Raw genomic sequence first — 19,357 nt, 5'->3', positions numbered from 1 at the left:
GACATTCGTGAGGGTGATACGGAGTTGCCTCCTGCATATCTAGATTATAACTCTATGGCTTCGCACCAGTTTGTCGAGAGGCCTGAATCACCTCTCTTATACCGTTTAATTTTTTGATAAACGACGTGTTTTCCGTATTACTCTCCCTGCTCCTGCCTTCTTTGATTCACAGGCAAAAGGAAGATATGTTATTACCAGAGAGGAGGCAGAAGAGTACGAGAGGAGAGCGGAGGCAGCTCGACTCCACGCTGTAGCTCAGCAGGCGATAACCGCTGCACATCAGTATGATCCCAACTATGTTTCTTCATCACAGTACGACCCCAACAACTATTATTATGGATATCCGCCAGGCCATCCATAGCCATAGACCAACTTAGGCCAAAAGCCTAAGCTTGGGGGAGTACGTATTTCTCACCAACATTACATTTATGTTCACATACACTCATTGCTAGATGTCGGTGCTCATACTTTTTCATTATATTATCCATGCTAGTTTATTTTCTTTTTCCTGCTTTCTTCTTGTGTGCTTGTTAAACCTTAAGAAAAACCACAAAAAAATTAGTAGTAGTTTATTTTTCTGTTGTAGTAGTAATAATTAAAAAGAAAACCCAAAAATATTTCCCGTTCTCCTTTTGCTTGTTGGGAGCTTTCCCGTGTAAATAGTTTTTATTTCTTTTCTTTGGGGGTCAGTAGGAGAAGACCATAATTAAATTGTTGAAGTGGCTCTTATATGCATCATTGTTGAATTAACCAAAGAGACCATATTGCCTTGTCTTCTCCTATTTATTGAATGCTCGTAGATTCCAGCTTAGTCCAATGCACGTGCACTCTTATTATTATTCACACCGTTCGGTCGTGCAAGTGAAAGGCAATTATGATGATATATGATGGACTGACTAAGATGAGAAAAGCTGGTATGAACTCGACCTCTTTTGTTTTTGTAAATATGATGAGTCCTGTGTTCTTGATTCAGCTTATTATGAATAAACATGTTTGCAATGACAATTAGAGATCATAGTTGCTTGTGCCATGATTGATTAGCTATGAGTTATAATGATTTACCTTGTGTGCCAACATGCTATTAAGATGGTTATGATGTGGTATGATGGGGTGTTATCCTCCTTTGAATGATTTAAGTGACTTGACTTGGCACATGTTCACGCATGTAGTTGAAACAAATCAACATAGCCTTCACGATATTTATGTTCATGGTGGATTATATCCTATTCATGCTTGCATCCAATGTTTATTAATTTTAATGCATGTACATGGCTGTTGTCGCTCTCTAGTTGGTCGCTTCCCAGTCTTTTGCTAGCCTTCACCTGTACTAAGCGGGAATACTGCTTGTGCATCCAATCCTTTAAACCCCAAAGTTATTCCAGATGAGTCCACTATACCTTCCTATATGCGGTATCTACCTGCCGTTCCAAGTAAATTTGTATGTGCCAAACTCTAGACCTTCAAATAAACATTCCGTTTTGTATGCTCGATTAGCTCATGTATCAACAAAGGCTGTCCTTATCTTCCGTGTTAGGCGGGTTATTCTCAAGAGGAGTGGACTCCGCTCCTCACTCACGAGAAAATGGCTGGTCACCGGGATGCCCAGTCCCATGCTTTATGCAAACTAAATCAAAATTAATTGCAAACAAAACTCCCCCTGGGACCTGATGTATGTTGGAGGCACTCGTTGTTTCGAGCAAGCCATGGATTGATGTTTGTTGGTGGAGGGGGAGTATAAACTTTACCATTCTGTTTGGGAACCGCCTATAATGTGTTTAGCATGGAAGATATCGCCATCTCTTAGTTGTTACGTTGACAATGAAAGTATACCGCTCAAAATACAATTTATCTCTATTTCAAAACCGAGCTCTGGCACCTCTACAAATCCCTGCTTCCCTCTGCGAAGGGCCTATCCATTTACTTTTATGTTGAGTCATCACCCTCTTATTAAAAAGCACTAGCTGGAGAGCGCAGCTGTCATTTGCATTCGTTACTATTAATTTATGTTGGGTATGACTTTGATTGGATCTCTTTTACCATGAATTACAATGTCTAGTCAGTCCTTGATCTTTAAAGGTGCTCTGCATTTATGTTTTGCGGTCTCAGAAAGGGCTAGCGAGATCCATTTTGTTATATCATATTATGATTGTTTTGAGAAAGTGTTGTCATCCGAGATTTATTATTATGACTTGCTAGTTGATTATGCTATTGATATGAGTAAATATGAGACCTAAGAATTATTGCAAATGTGGTTAGTTATGATCTATGCTGAAAACTTGAATGCTGGCTTGACATAGTTACAACAACAAGAGCAAACAGAGTTTGTAGAAGTTTTTCTTTCGTTCTTTCAGTTTGTCAACTGAATTGCTTGAGGACAAGCAAGGGTTTAAGCTTGGGGGAGTTGATACGTCTCCATCGTATCTACTTTTCCAAACACTTTTGCCCTTGTTTTGGACTCTAACTTGTATGATTTGAATGGAACTAACCTGGACTGACGTTGTTTTCAGCAGAATTACCATGATGTTGTTTTATGTGCATAAAACAAATATTCTCGGAATGACCTGAAACTCCACGGGAGGTCTTAGAAAAAATAATAAAAAATCATCGCCAAATATGAAGACCAGGGGGCCCACACCCTTTCCACGAGGGTGGGGGACGCCCCCCCTAGGGCGCCCCCTACCTCGTTGGCCCCCTGTTGCGTCTCCGACTCCAACTCCACCTCCATATATTGAGTTTCGATGAGAAGAAAAATCAGAGAGAAGAAATCATCGCGTTTTACGATACGGAGCCGCCGCCAAGCCCTAAAACCTCTCGGGAGGGCTGATCTGGAGTCCGTTCGGGGCTCCGGAGAGGGGGATTCGTCGCCGTCGTCATCATCAACCATCCTCCATCACCAATTTCATGATGCTCACCGCCGTGCGTGAGTAATTCCATCGTAGGCTTGCTAGACGGTGATGGGTTGGATGAGATTTATCATGTAATCGAGTTAGTTTTGTTAGGGTTTGATACCTAGTATCCACTATGTTCTGAGATTGATGTTGCTATGACTTTGCTATGCTTAATTCTTGTCACTAGGGTACGAGTGCCATGATTTCAGATCTGAACCTATTATGTTTTCATCAATATATGTGAGTTCTTGATCCTATCTTGCAAGTCGTCTATAGTCACCTACTATGTGTTATGATCCGGCAACCCCGAAGTGACAATAATCGGGACCACTCCCGGTGATGACCATAGTTTGAGGAGTTCATGTATTCACTATGTGCTAATGCTTTGTTCCGGTTCTCTATTAAAAGGAGGCCTTAATATCCTAAGTTTCCAATAGGACCCCGCTGCCACGGGAGGGTAGGACAAAAGATGTCATGCAAGTTCTTTTCCATAAGCACGTATGACTATATACGGAATACATGCCTACATTACATTGATGAATTGGAGCTAGTTCTGTGTCACCCTATGTTATGACTGTTACATGATGAACCGCATCCGGCATAATTATCCATCACTGATCCGGTGCCTACGAGTTTTCCATATACTGGTTCTCGCTTATTTACTTTCCCTGCTACTGTTACAATCACTACAAAATACCAAAAACATTACTTTTGCTGTCTTTACTTTTGTTGCCGCTACCACCACTATCATATTACTTTGCTACTAAACACTTTGCTGCAGATACTAAGTTTCCAGGTGTGGTTGAATTGACAACTCAGCTGCTAATACTTGAGAATATTCTTTGGCTCCCCTTGTGTCGAATCAATAAATTTGGGTTGAATACTCTACCCTCGAAAGCTGTTGCGATCCCCTATACTTGTGGGTTATCAACAATGAGCTACACCGTCCACGGCTGGCGGAGGGCGAGGCAGCGAGAGGGACGACGCAGGGGAGCCCCCTGCGGTGCTAACAAGCTCGGCGATGCGTTCGAGCTAGTCCTCGTAGAGGTCATCGACGGGGTGGTAGCATAGGAGCCCGTGTGCCATGCATAGCACGGCCTGCGCGTCCACGGGAGCGTGACGAGCGTGAGATGACGAACCGGCCGGGGTCAGCGATGGAGTGGCGGTGTGGTCGTCCCGCCGCACCGAGGGGGTGCAGCAAGGACGCTTGCTGCTCGTTCCCCGCCGGGCCGGTGGCGGTGTTGGTGGCAGGCGACAGAGAATGACGGGGTGGGCCCGCCTACAGGAGCCGTCTGGGCGACGCGGGCGGCAAGGGCAGCCTGGCGCTCAGCGCCAGCTCGGCGAGCGTCCTCCATGGAGATGAGGAAGCGACGGGACGCGGAGCGGCGGAAGGAAAGCTTCAGCGCACCCCTACCTGGCGCGCCAAATGTCGGATTTCGGGTTCCGTCAAAACCCTCAAGGTTCAAACACTGGGGTGCGCGCGAAGATCTCCCCCTACCGATCCACGCCCTAACCTCGCTACGATCTCAGAGGCTAGATGGACGAACTCGCAACACAAGGGACACAAGATTTATACTGCTTCGGGCCATTGTTGTGGTGTAAATACCCTACTCCAGTGTGGTGGTGGATTGCCTCTTGGGCTGAGGATGAGCAGTACAAGGGGAAGAACAGCCTCCTAAGGCGAGGTGTTCTTGTGCTTGGCTAACTTGTGTGGTGGTCTTGGTGGAATGGATCCGGTCCAAGATGAGGTCTCCCCGCCTACGATGGTGGCTAGTCCTATATATAGAGGCCCTGGTCCGCTCCCCAAATATTGAGCGGGAAGGGAGCCAACAACGGCCAATTTGAAAGGGGGCAGCTAGTACAAGCTATCCTGACAAAAGCAGCCTTCGCCTGCCAAAGGCTCTGGTGGCGACGCCATCTTGGGATCCATGGTGACCTCTGTCTTGCCGTCCTGCTGGTCCTGGTCTCGTTGCACCGATATGGAAACATTTGCTTGACGCCTCGGTACTCGTCGCCTGCGCTTGCCTCTTTAGCACCAAAGAGGAAACAAGGACACTGTGTGCGCTGGCGCCCGCCTGGCCTCAGTCGTCATGGCTCACGTCATGGGAACCTCGCGAGGTTTGCCTTGCCTTGGTCTCTCCGCCCCTCGCGAGCCAGCCTGATGAGGCCGCTCCCGAGGAGGTCTTGCGTCGTCCGCCTCATGAGGCTTGGCCCCTCGCGAGGGTCTTGAATGCTTGTTGGTGAAGATGGGTCATACGGGCCCGCTCGTAGGGCCACGCCATGGGCCGCAGGCAGGCAAGTCTGGGGACCCCCGTTCCCAGAACACCGACAAAGGCCTTGCTCCATGGTCTTCGGATGGCTAAGGAAATGAACTTAAGCCGGGTGAGATGCTTTGGTGATTCAGATCTGGTAGCTTAGCAAGTGTCTGGCACTTGCTAATTCTAAAGATCCACTCATGGCGGTTTATCGTTGAGAGGTCGATGCAATCGCAGGTCACTTCAAGGGTTATCAAGTTGAACATGTTGATCGCAGGAAAAATGAGGCGGTTGATGCTTTAAGCCGGTTAGGGTCTCAGCGTAAGTCGGTGCCACCTAACACTTTCCTGGATATTCTGCATAACCCTTCTGTCAAATTGCCTACACAGGAGGATCTTGCTATTCCTGACCTGGAGGCACAACTGGTGGTGGCTCTTCATGCTATTCCTGATTGGACAGTTCCCTATTTGGCTTATATGACCCGGGGCGAGTTACCTGAGGATGAAACTTTGGCGAGACAAATAACCCGACGGTCTAAGTCAATGACTATTGTCAATGGGGAATTGCATCATCGTAGTGTCACAGGGGAATTTCAACGTTGTGTTTCTCCTAAAGAAGGCTGTGAGATTCTATAAGAGATTCATGAAGGGGATTGTGGTCGTCATGCCGGGTCTAAATCTCTCGTAGCCAAGGCTTTTCGTCATGGGTTCTATTGGCTGACGGCGCACGCTGATGCAGAGGATCTAGTCAGTAGATGTGATGGTTGTCAGAAGTTCGCATGGTGCGCTCATGTTCCAGCTCAGGAGTTGAGGATGATTCCAATTACTTGGTCGTTTGCAGTTTGGGGGCTTGATATGGTTGGGCCTTTCCAAAGGTCCAAAGACAAAAAGACGCAGCTCCTGGTGGCGTTTGATAAGTTTACGAAGTGGGTTGAAGCAAAGTCGGTCAGTAAATGTGACGCGGCGATGGCGGTTTAATTCATGAAAAAGGTGATTTTCCGTTTTGGTTTTCCCCACGGTATTATAACTGATAATGGCACTAATCTATCCAAGGGTGCCATGGAGGAATTTTGTCAACGTGAGCATATCCGGCTTGATGTATCATCAGTGGCCCACCCTCAGTCTAATGGTCAAGCGGAGAGAACTAATCAAGAGATCCTGAAAGGTATCACGCCCCGGCTTATGGTTCCTTTGTAGAGGACGCCGGGTTGTTGGGTGGAGGAGTTACCTTCAGTGTTATGGAGTATCAATACTACCCCAATAGATCTACGGGTTACACGCCTTTCTTCATGGTTTACGGAGTAGAGGCGGTTCTCCCTAGTGACATCCGTCATGACTCACCCTGTGTGGCGTCTTATGTTGAAGCTGATAATGAAAAAGCACGTCAATATGCACTTGACCTATTAGATGAGGAGCATGACCTCGCGGCGGCTCGATCAGCGATTTATCAGCAAGATCTGCATCGTTATCACGGCCGTCGGGTTAAGACCAAAACCTTTCAAGAAGGTGACTTAGTGCTCTGGCTTATTCAGGATCAAACTGGTATGCATAAACTATCCCCACCTTGGGAATGGCCTTTTGTGATCAGCAAGAATCTGAACAATGGATCATACTACCTTGTCGATGTTCGAGACCACAAGGACTCACGCACGTCGCAGGAGGAGACCCGTCGGCCGTGGAATATTGCTCATCTTTGGCCTTACTACACTTGAGTCACCGGCTCTTACAATGTACATATCTTGACAATGTATATATTATGATGCTTATAATAAAGATGGCGCCCTGCTAATACAGGGCCTCTGTGAAGGAAATATGCCCTAGAGGCAATAATAAAGTTATTATTTATTTCCTTATATCATGATAAATGTTTATTATTCATGCTAGAATTGTATTAACCGGAAACATAATACATGTGTGAATACATAGACAAACAGAGTGTCACTAGTATGCCTCTACTTGACTAGCTCATTTATCAAAGATGGTTAGTTTCCTAACCATAGACATGAGTTGTCATTTGATTAACGGGATCACATCATTAGGAGAATGATGTGATTGACTTGACCCATTCCGTTAGCATAGCACTTGATCGTTTAGTTTATTGATATTGCTTTCTTCATGACTTATACATGTTCCTATGACTATGAGATTATGCAACTCCCGTTTACCGGAGGAACACTTTGTGTGCTACCAAACGTCACAACATAACTGGGTGATTATAAAGGTGCTCTATAGGTGTCTCCGAAGGTACTTGTTGGGTTGGCATATTTTGAGATTAGGATTTGTCACTCCGATTGTCGGAGAGGTATCTCTGGGCCCACTCGGTAATGCACATCACTATAAGCCTTGCAAGCATTGCAACTAATGAGTTAGTTGCGGGATGATGTATTACGGAACGAGTAAAGAGACTTGCCAGTAACGAGATTGAACTTGGTATTGAGATACCAACGATCGAATCTCGGGCAAGTAACATACCGATGACAAAGGGAACAACGTATGTTGTTATGCGGTTTGACCGATAAAGATCTTCGTAGAATATGTAGGAGCCAATATGAGCATCCAGGTTCCACTATTGGTTATTGATCGGAGACGTGTCTCGGTCATGTCTACATAGTTCTCGAACCCGTAGGGTCCGCACGCTTAAAGTTCGATGACGGTTATATTATGAGTTTATGTGTTTTGATGTACCGAAGGAGTTCGAAGTCCCGGATGAGATCAGGGACATGACGAGGAGTCTCAAAATGGTCGAGACATAAAGATCGATATATTGGACGACTATATTCGGACATCGGAAAGGTTCCGAGTGATTCGGGTATTTTCGGGAGTGCCGGGGAGTTACGGGAATTCGTATTGGGCCTTAATGGGCCATACGGGAAAGGAGAGAAAGGCCTCAAAGGGTGGCCGCACCCCTCCCCATGGGCTGGTCCGAATTGGACTAGGGAGGGGGGCGCCCCCTTCCTTCCTTCTCCTTTTCCCTTCCCTTTCCTTCCCTCCTACTCCTACTACTTGGAAGGGCTCCTAGTTCTACTAGGCAAGGGGGAATCCTACTCCCGGTGGGAGTAGGACTCCCCTAGGGCGCGCCATAGAGAGGGCCGGCCCTCCCCCTCCTCCATTCCTTTATATACGGGGGCAGGGGGCACCCCAAAGACACAACAATTGATCTCTTGATCTCTTAGCCGTGTGCGGTGCCCCCCTCCACCATAATCCACCTCGGTCATATCGTAGTGGTTCTTAGGCGAAGCCCTGCGTTGGTAGAACATCATCATCGTCACCACGCCGTCGTGCTGACGAAACTGTCGCTCAACAATCGGCTGGATCGGAGTTCGAGGGACGTCATCGAGTTGAATGTGTGCAGAACTCGGAGGTGCCGTGCGTTCAGTACTTGATCGGTCGGATCGTGAAGACGTACGACTACATCAACCGCGTTGTGCTAACGCTTCCGCTTTCGGTCTACGAGGGTACGTAGACAACACTTTCCCCTCTCATTGCTATGCATCACCATGATCTTGAGTGTGCGTAGGAAATTTTTGAAATTACTACGTTCCCCAACACTCTGTTTATTTCATCTCGAAGAATAATGAGTCTTGTTCACTACAAGTGGTCACTTGGGGGCTTCCTGCTCATATTTGAAGCATAGGTGTGAATATCCCTCTTGATCCGGTGCGACGCCACATCTTCATATGGTCACCTTGGGGGCTTCCTGCTCATATTTGAAGCATAGCTATGAATATCCCTCTTGATCGGCACAATGCCACCCTTATGGTCACTTGGGGGTTTCCTGCTCATATTTGAAGCATAGCTATGAATATCCCTGTTGGTCCGGCTTATACTCCTCGTTTTCTCGATTTTGATTCATTATCCTTTTCTGAGTATTTTTTAGAATCATGTATTTACGCTATATTAACATATGGCTTGAGATAATTCAGGTCCTGAAGTCTTCATCCTTATGGATCATGCTTAAACATATATTGGAGTTTGATAAGCGGGACTGGTTCCGGACTATAAGTCGCCAGTATATGTTAATAGCCTATGTGCTTGGCGTTCTGGTTTTGAACTTTGGGATATTACCCCTTGCTTTATAAGGCGTTGCAAATCAACAATATATGACAATTAAACAAGACATTATGTGTCCAATCTTGCTGGGTTGACACCCTTACTGCATTGGTATGGTAAGCCGGCAATTTTTAATCACATATCACAGGTATGATATTTTTTATATAATCATGATTATACCGGACCTGGTTATGAATTGTCTTAGTCACCAGTGTTTTTATATGGGGTATTATGACCCGCCTACGGTAAACCGCCAGGGCAATTGTGATCTATTTGTGTGCAAGGTAATGATAAATCTCATCTGCATAAATCGACGTTATCATAAGCATAAAATGGTAGCTTTTCAAATGGCGGGTCAAACAGTGTTGCACAAAGCAAAAACGTGCACGATGGCATGACAGATCAAAGTTTCACTAGCCTATTACATGACTCAGTGAGCCAAAAATATCAAGTGTTTTTAGAAGTTCAAATATTTGAACCACCCAGCGGATCAATCTTCTTGACCTTGATGACTTGAAGCTTCCGGTTCATCCTTCTCCGGTTCTTCGTCCTCCGTCGTCTGGAAGTTGGGTGATGACCAGTCAATGCCACGCAAGGCTTGGAATTCAGCTTCATCATCTATAAGGTCGGACGGATCAACTTCAAGGGCGAAAGTATGCTTACGGATTGGGGGAATCAGATCCATCACTTTATAAGCCGGAGTGGGCATTTTCTGGTTTTTTGCATCATAAGCAGGCTGATATTTTGAGAGATTTGTTTCATCAGCAATCAGAGTTGCCAGAGGACGTATCTCTTTAACACAGGCAGCAAAGTCTTTCTGGTCAAAAGAAGTGCCATCTTCTTTTAAGCTTGGATACCCAGTAGCTACCTCGGCTAGGTCTAGCTCTAGTAACCATGCCTTAGCACGGCTCAAGGCCGTCTCGGCGCCGGCTCTTGCACATGACCATTTTATCTCTTGAATCCTCGCAGACATAATTGACAATTTTTTCTAGACATCGCTCAGCAGATTGGGTCCTTGATTTGTTGGAGAAATCATGGCTAGTGTGCGCTGAGTTCTGGTATATAGCTTCTCAATAAGCGTATATACGGCTTTAAGCTTCACCAACGAATCTTGACGAAGGTTGATGCTCCTCGGACCTGTGTAACAATCATGGAGTGATCAATGGCGGTTTATGATATAAAAAGAAGAGATTCAATTTTGATGCTGGCGAGGCGGCCCACCAAAGATAGCAGAAACCATCTGGGATACACGGTGTTTTAAACCGGTAAGCTCAGTAGTCACCTTTTGAAGATCAGCTTCCGCTTTTTCGGCCCACTACATTAGAGCAGTTTTCTCCTCAGCCCAGACGGTTCTTTCAACATCAAAACCGGTCTTCAGCTTTTCTGTCTCCTCCAGACTAAATTTGAACTTTGAGTCGGCCTTCCGGGTCTCAGATTCTTGAACCTCTAGTCGAGTTTTTATATCAGTCAATTTTGATTGAAGTTGAGCAGTGGTGTCCTATATAGGCACAGATTTAAAACCATATTCATAAGTCAGCTTATATGAATAAAGTCCCAAGCATTTTGCAAGCTTATATGAATAAAGTCCCAAGCATTTTGCAAGCAACAACACTTGGCACTTGGGGGCTAATGCCTACCGAAAAAAATCTTCATACAAACGGCTTTTATAAATAAATTTCCAAGCACTTTGCAAGCAAGAGTACTTGACACTTGGGGGCTAATGCATGCTACATGTCTTGTTACTATTTTATGATGACCCGGTTGTGCTGCCAATGACCACAGCCGGCTCCTGGGGACTACACAAGTAAGTTCTGATTTACAAAGAATGATGCACAAGTACCGGTTCATTCATGCTGATTAAACCGGCCCTTGTGGGCTACGGATGCAAGGTTAATCATTCAAAATCTGGTTTAACTTTAATGGTGAAAGCCAGCCTTGCAAAGATTCTACCAAAGATGTTTTTTATACTCATGGCTACTCTAAGTCTACAACATATTCAATTATATCATACGCATTAGACTTGGGGGCTGACAGGATATGCATACTATATTAATCTGGAATTCATACCTCATACTTCTGGTGCATCTGTTTCACCATGTCAATCTCAAGATCGTGGCTGGTATGGACTTGATTGAGATAGCCAGAGAGTACTTCATTGGCGCTTAGTTGATAGTAATCAGCAATATCAAATCTCACTTTTTACCTTTCGAGGTACTCCTCCTTGGCAGATTGCTTGGCCAAAACAGTGGGTTGTCCCGGTTCTTTAAAGCCGGTCCCAGTGATCACAACATCATGAGTGGGTGTTCCTAACGGTTTAATGGGGCTTGACGATTCAGTGCCCAAAGGATTGACATTTGTAGGGTCACTGGAAAGGTCAGGAATTTCGGGTGGAACGTCATGAACGGGCTCTTGAGGTTGTGGCATGGAGGTGTCAGAGGCTGGAGTTTGCTGTTTCGGTTCATGGGCTTTGGGCCCTTCAGCCAGTTTGGTCACCTTTGCCTTCTTGCTAGGCTTTGCTTGTCCACTGCACGGATTATGAGAGATTAGTACAAGTATAAGAGCATAAGGAGATAGAGAATACAAATGATGTTACCCAGGGGCAGTCTTGAAAGCCGGTAGCTGGGTCTGAGATGAGTCGCCGGAGGAAGAGCGAGAAGCCTCCTGATAGTTTGAATCGGAAGGATTAAGTGGCTAGGGAATGAGACCCGCCAGTGGGTAAAAAGATTTTAAATTTGGACAGACCTCGTTTTGACGTTTCCGTGGAGCTGGAGTATTTGGTAAGCCGGACGATAACTCTTCACCTCCGCTGGTCCGAGTTTGCCGTCGGTTCTCGTGCTACTATTGCTTCAAAAGAAAGTGAGGATCCAAATGAGCTAAGGGGTGTGAAAAGCTTACTTTCCGGGTTACCCGTCGAATTTTCTATCTTGGCAAAGGCTCTGAGTCGGATGAAATGATAGTTACCTCTTTTTTGACTGCTTGACTGGTCCCTGTGTCATCCTGATGATAATTAGTGTCAATAAGATGGTTGAAAAAGGAGCCAAGGGAATCAAGGGCTACCTCTAACTCAGAACTGTCGTCTAGACCAAGCATCTCAGAAGCAGTTAATTTCTTCTTATTCCTCTTGGCGGCTTTCTTGACGGCTTTTGTTTTGGCCCTGGCTTTCTTAGCAGCTTCATGGTCATACTCCTTGTTCCAGAAATCAGATGTAGCCTGTGAAAATCATCAAGGTCGAGTTAACAAAACATTGGAGTAATAAGGTGAAGTAAGTAGTTTAAAGACTCACATCTGGTGGCGGGTTAAGTTTGCAGAAAGGGTTCAGCCCTACTTTGCTGCAGCTCCCCAGGCTCTCATTCAAAAGGGTCTTTGTCATTTCATTGATTGCATCATCAGAGAGGCACACAAAGCTGTGGCGCAGTGGATCTTTTGCACCACCCGTCTAAGTACACATTAAACCGGGCCGACGGCTCAAGGGTATGATTCGCCAAGAAATCCAGCACCGAACCAAGTCAATGTCGGTTAACCCGTTTCCCAGCAAGGCTTTAACCTTTGAAATAGTGGGCGCAAGCTTTGCACGTTCAGCAGTGGTGAGCTTTTTGGGAAGATGATGGTTTGATTCGAGCCGTTGGATGCGATAACCCGGCAGTGGATTTTCATCAGCCGGAGAAGTATCTTTGCAATAGAACCATGTTTGGTTCCAATCTTTGGGATGACTCGGTAGACGAGCATACAGGAAGACAACATCTCTTCTTCGTTGAATTGAGACCCCGCCAAGTTCTAAGCTAGGTCCGTTAGTAAACTCATTCTGTCGGTTCAGATAAAAATATTCCCTAAAGAGTTCAACACTTGGCTCCTCTTGAAGGTAGACTTCACAGAAGACTTGAAAATTGCAAATGTTTGACACGGAATTGGGTCCGATGTATTGAGGATGGAGTTGAAAGAAGTGTAGAACGTGTCGGATAATTTTTGAGCCGGGCGGTGAGAAGCCCCGATTCATGTGATCAGTAAAAACAACGACCTCACCATCCTTTGGACGAGGTCTTTCTTCATTCTGTTTGGGAATGCGCCAATGCAGGATGTCTTTGGTTGGTAAAAAGCCGATTTTGACAAAGTCCTTGAGCATGTTTTCAGTGACAATAGAAGGAACCCAATTGCATGTGGTGACTGTCTTCGGCACTGTGAAGGAGGAAGCCTACAAGAAAGAAAATTTGTCGGTTTAAGTTGTTTTCATTAAGCCGGAAATGAATGCTGCATATATATTCAGGTTAAATGGGGCCTAATGCCATATGACTAAATTATAACTGGTGATGTAAGCCGCCATGAAAACAATGGTATTCAAGATCTATCAAGACTGAATTCTACTAAGTGTTGAAGTAAACAAGTTTCACAGATGGATGCTAGGATTTTGGATCCACAATACTTCGGATAATGGAAAATATTTTTGACTTAAATTACAGTGCTCGAACAGTTCATATGTTTAGATTGGTTTTTTACGCGAAGGAGATGGTCTAAAAAACAAAAACAAGTATCACAGGCTACATCGACTGGAGTGTAGAGGAGTGCTAAGTTTGAATCAAAATCGCAGGCTACAACGAAGAACAAGGATGAACTCCTACGAACTTTCAAGAAACCCTAATGTGATCTAAAGGAAAGGGAAGGAGAAGTACTTACTGGATCCACTGAACAATGGAGAGGTGCCGCAGTTGCTCTGGTCTCGTTCAGGTCGATGCAGCGGCCGGAGTCGAGGAAGTTGACGAGTTCGGCGTTGGCGGTGCTCAGGCGTGCAGGTGCGTCGCGAAGGGAGAGGTTGAAGATGAGGAGAAGAAGGGGGAAAGTGGAAAGGCTATCAGACCCTATTTATAAGGAAAGGGTCAATATGCGGGCGCGAGAAACGAGAAGGCCAAAGAATGATTATCTAACTGTTTGGATGCCTCGATTTTAGAGATGGTTAATTAAAGATAAGGATCCGTCAAGATATGCAGGGTATTATGCAAAGCTAATGACAGATGACGTCATGGCGGGTTTCCGTAATTCCAGGAAATGACGTCATGGCGGGTTATGCTATCTTGCAGAGAACAAGCGAAGAAGGTTTTTTCTAAGTGTTGAAGATTGACATGAACAAGTTCAAATCAACCCGGGGCCTAATGTTGGGGATATAACTATTGGGTTAACCCGCCCAGGAGGGGCAGGGTTAAGCCATGGCGGTCTATCAAGACAAAACCCATAAAGATGTTGAAGATGGCGGTTCACTATGAAGACTCGTTAAAAGGCCCAGAGCCCAGAGGCGGCTTAAAGCCCGTAAGTGTAAACCGCCATATATGTATGACTTGTACTGTAAGGCATGTGTACTTTAGTCACTGAGCCGGACACGTTGTTATGAACCGGCTGGGACTCTGTTAGCTACTGGGCGTTAACTTGTGTATATAAAGGGACGACCTGACGGCGGTTTAGGGCAAGAAACAAAAAATCGAAAGCTAGGTCAAGCGTATTCGCTCCCTCGTAATCGAGACATAAGCAATACCACCTCAAACTGGATTAGGCATTTACCTTCACCGCAAGGGGCCGAACCAGTATAAACTCCTTGTGTCCTTTGTCCCGTTTAACCCCTTTAAGCTAACCCTGTCACGATGGCTCCACGACTAAGTCCTTTCGCTAGGATATCTACCGTGACAATTCCACGACAACACATGTACTAAGTTTCCGGTTAATACAATTCTAGCATGAATAATAAACATTTATCATGATGTAAGGAAATATAAATAACAACTTTATTATTGCCTCTAGGGCATATTTCTTTCAGACATGACCGAGACATATCTCCGGTCAATAACCAATAGCGGAACCTGGATTCTCATATTGGCTCCTACATATTCTACGAAGATCTTTATCAGTCAAACCGCATAACAACATACGTTATTCCCTTTGTCATCGGTATGTTACTTGCCCGAGATTCGATCATCGGTATCCTTATACCTAGTTCAATCTCATTACCGACAAGTCTCTTTACTCGTTCCGTAATGCATCATCCCGCAACTAACTCATTAATCACATTGCTTGCAAGGCTTATAGTGATGTGCATTACCGAGAGGGCCCAGAGATACCTCTCCGATACACGGAGTGACAAATCCTAATCTTGATTTATGCCAACTCAACAAACACCTTTGGAGACACCTGTAGAGCATCTTTATAATCACCCAGTTACATTGTGACGTTTGATAGCACACAAGTTGTTCCTCTGGTATTCGGGAGTTGCATAATCTCATAGTCAGAGGAATATGTATAAGTCATGAAGAAAACAATAGTAATAAAACTAAACGATCATTATGCTAAGCTAACGGATGGGCCTTATCCATCACATCATTCTCTAATGATGTGATCCCGTTCATCAAATGAGAACACATGTCTATGGTCAGGAAACTTAACCATATTTGATTAACGAGCTAGTCAAGTAGAGGCATACTAGGGACACTCTGTTTGTCTATGTATTCACACATGCAATATGTTTCCGGTTAATACAATTCTAGCATGAATAATAAACATTTATCACGATATAAGGAAATATAAATAACAACTTTATTATTTCCTCTAGGAAACATTTATCACGATATAATAAACAATGTTTCCTCAGATCAAACAGAGTTGGTTCTTGTGCCTGGATGAGTGGTCGAGCTCTGGCTCGTGGCACGCCACGCGCACATCACCTCACCAGGCCCTCAGCACCTTCTCCTCATCCAGAGCAACCAGAGGCAGGCTGACAGCTGTAACGACAAACATTGTTTCTTCTTGTGCCTGTTCACAGGGACCCCGTGGGAAGGATAGCATGCGGCACCGTGAGTCTCCTTTCCTCTCGTGCAATTCGCTTGCGCGTTAAAAGGGGGGCTCTTGAGCATCGCGACTCAAGAGCTCTTACTGGCTCTCCAGCCCTCACCCCTGGCCTTGACCACGGCATCGCGACCTGGCATACCAGCGGCGGCTGAGCTCGCTCGAGGGCCGGGACCTGAGGACATAGAGCACTAAGGAGAGCATGAGGGGAAGGAAACTCGTATGGGCCAGCCTAGCTATGCCGCACGAGTAGGCGCGCAGCCCTAGCGCAACGTCAAGAGTCGCCACGAGATCAACAAGATAAGTCCCGCACTCGAATCGGCTACATGCTTGGGCCTAATGGTCGCTCATGCCTTGCCGCAGCCCCGTTGCGGCCACGTCAACTCCCTTTCTTGCCTTCCCATGGCTGCTTGAGCGCTAAGGGGGACCTCCCGAGCATCGCGCCTCAGGGGCTCTTACCGGACCTCGGGCCGCACACCTCCTGCCCTTGACCATGGCGCACGACCTGGCATACCAGCGACGGTTGTAGCCTGTCTGGGGACCGGGACCTGTCGGCTTAGAGCAACAAGCTATCGCGAGGAAAGAAAGGGGGGACCGAGCCTTAACGGGACATGCGTTCACCAAATTTTCATAACAGGGAAGATAAGCACAAAGGACATTACAGACCCTTACATGCCCCCACGGGGTAATTCATGACTCATTGCAGGAAACGAAAGCCGATACTAGGAGAAATCCTATCTACATCCTTCCGTGGTGGACGCCACCATCAACAGTGGGCCACGGGAGGCCGGCGCCAACCCCATCCAGATCAGCGATGGCGACGGCCGGACGCCGCAGCTCTGCTCCGAGCGCGGCGAGAGCTCGGGGGCACGTAGCTATCGTCGCTCGTCTCCGGAGTCTCGTAGAGCTCAGGAGAGCTGCTGGACTCCCAAGGGCTGCTGCTGCTGGAGTGGTCATGAGCGGGGCGCACATCAGCCTCGCGCTCCTCTCCGGAGCAGCACTCCAGGCGGCGGCCCTCGGCATCGAAGACCTTGGAGAAGAGCGTGGGGGCGCCGTTGAACTCGAAGTGGATCGCGAGGGCGCCCCTCTCACGGCAGACCCGCGGGATCTCGCCCCAGCCGCGCATCATGAAGATCTTGCCGGTGGGGACCGCTTTGATCTCTGCTCCGGTCACCGGGGGGCTGTAGTAGGCGTGCTACAGCCAGAGCTCGAGAGGCCCCCTCGGCGGCATCACGTCGGAGAAGAACCGAGGGAAGCGGATCCAGGAGCTCGGAGGCATCGGCGCCCACAGCACCAACTCGCGCGAAGGAGTCAGTGGCGTGAACCCCAGGGGCGACGGCCCGCGTCGCCGTGGCGCGGCGGATGCGGCGTGGGCGGCGCTGCTCGTCACCCCGTCCCCCCGAGCCTTCGGCTTGGGCGTACAAGGGCAGCGGGTACCCTGGAGGAGGCCGCTCGCACCAAGGCCTCAACACCACCTGCATCGCCGCCTCATCACGGCGATGGATCGACCTCTTCTTCGGCGAAAGAGGCCTCGGATCAACGCGGGGAGCCTTTCCTTTCTCTTCAGTAGAAAACTTTCTGATAGGCGCCATTGTTGTTGGCAGTGGAGCAAGGAGGAAGAAGCAAGCAAGCGAGGAAGAGATGGGCAACGGGGGCTCCACCCCCTCCCCATTTATAGCAAGAGAAGGCCAACCGGCGTCTCCCACGATCGCAGGTAATGATGGTTTTCCTTTGCATGTCGCAGGGACTTTCCAAGTCGTGCAGTTGCCAACGCAGCGTGGGGAAGCGGAGACGCCCACGTCCAATCAGCCGCCACACGTCAATCGAGACCGCAGGCTTTTGGGGGCCCGCGGTGCTCCGAACTTGGCCCTCGGCTTCGCTGCGAAGCCAAGCCCGAGCGCACCTTGGGCCCGGGGGCTACTGTCGGCGTTCTGGGAACGGGGGTCCCAAGACTTGCCTGCCTGCGGCCCGCGGCGTGGCTGAGCCTGCAGGCCGTACGACCCATCTTCACCAGCAAAGCATCCAAGACCCTCGCGAGGCGGACGGCACAAGGCCTCCTCGGGAGTGTCCTAGCCAGGCAGGCTCACGAGGAGCGGAGATATCAAGGCGGGGCAAACCTCACGAGACCCTCGTGACGTGAGCCATGACGCACGACACCAGGCACGCGCCAGGCGGGCGCCAGCGTGCGCAGCATTCTCGTTTCCTCTTTGATGCTAAGGAGGCTAGCGCAGGCGAGGAGTACCAAGGCATCAAACAAATGTTGCTATATTGGTGCAACGAGACCAAGACCAGGAGGACGGCAAGACGGAGGTCATCGTGGAGCCCAAGACGACGTCACCACCAGAGCCTTTGGCAGGCGAACACCACTTTTGTCAGGATAGCTTGTACTAGCTGTCCCCCTTCGAATTAGCCCGCCATTGTTGGCTCCCTTCTCGCTCGATATTTTGGAAGAGGGCCAGGGACTATATAAGTAGAGCTAGCCACCATAGTAGAGGCATCGGATCCTGACTTGATCCAACCCGATCGAGAGCCTACTCACAAGAACACCTCAACCTCAGGAGGCCGTTCTTCCCTTGTACTGTTCATCACCAGCCCACCACCACCACACTGGAGTAGGGTATTACACCACAACGGTGGCCCGAACCAGTATAAATCTTGTGACTTTTTGTGTTGCGAGTTGGTCGAGTTCGTCCGCGAGATCTTAGTGAGTTAGGGCGTAGATTGGTGGGAAGGAAAGACTTCGCGCGCACCCTAGTGTTCGAACCTTAAGGGTTTGCCGGAACCCCACATCCGACACCATCCCCCCGACACTCTTTTCTAAGAAGCATACAAACATCGAATACTTCATGCTTAAGCTATTTCCTTTTCACTGCTGTTTGCAGGTGATGCTAAAACTTGGTTCAATAAATTACCACCTAGAAGTATAACTAACCATAAAGATTGTCTCTTTGCTTTTATGGATAAATGTACTGCCTTTACACAAGTACTCCCTCCGTCCCAAAAATCTTGTCTTATATTTGTCTAGATACGGATATATCTAATACTAAAATGTGACTTGACACATCCGTATTTAGATAAATTTAAGACAAAAATTTTGGAACGGAGGGAGTATCATGTTGTAGTTAGAGATATTCATATTTTTTTTTCAAACCCACCACAACATGGACGTTCATGGAGAAATAGATGACTGGGGTATATGATTGCCACGCCTAATGTCGACCTATTCTTGCGAAATAGCGGGCCTGAAAAGATAATTAGGCAACAAGGACTCCGTGGCCCAATGGATAAGGCGCTGGTCTACGAAACCAGAGATTCTGGGTTCGATCCCCAGCGGAGTCGATTTTTT

The 19,357-nt window shown here is 47.3% G+C and overlaps 1 non-coding gene across 1 annotated transcript; it reads left to right on the top strand.

The window, feature by feature from the left end:
* Positions 1–19,277: 19,277 nt before the first annotated feature.
* On the top strand, positions 19,278–19,350 carry TRNAR-ACG. The gene has a single exon. It is a non-coding gene; the product is annotated as a tRNA-Arg (tRNA).
* Positions 19,351–19,357: the final 7 nt, after the last annotated feature.

Source organism: Triticum urartu, chromosome 5 (assembly GCF_003073215.2).
Source record: "Triticum urartu cultivar G1812 chromosome 5, Tu2.1, whole genome shotgun sequence".
NCBI lineage: Eukaryota > Viridiplantae > Streptophyta > Magnoliopsida > Poales > Poaceae > Triticum > Triticum urartu.
The sequence above is the reverse complement of the archived record's forward strand: the minus strand, read 5'-3'. Positions and strand labels throughout refer to the sequence as shown.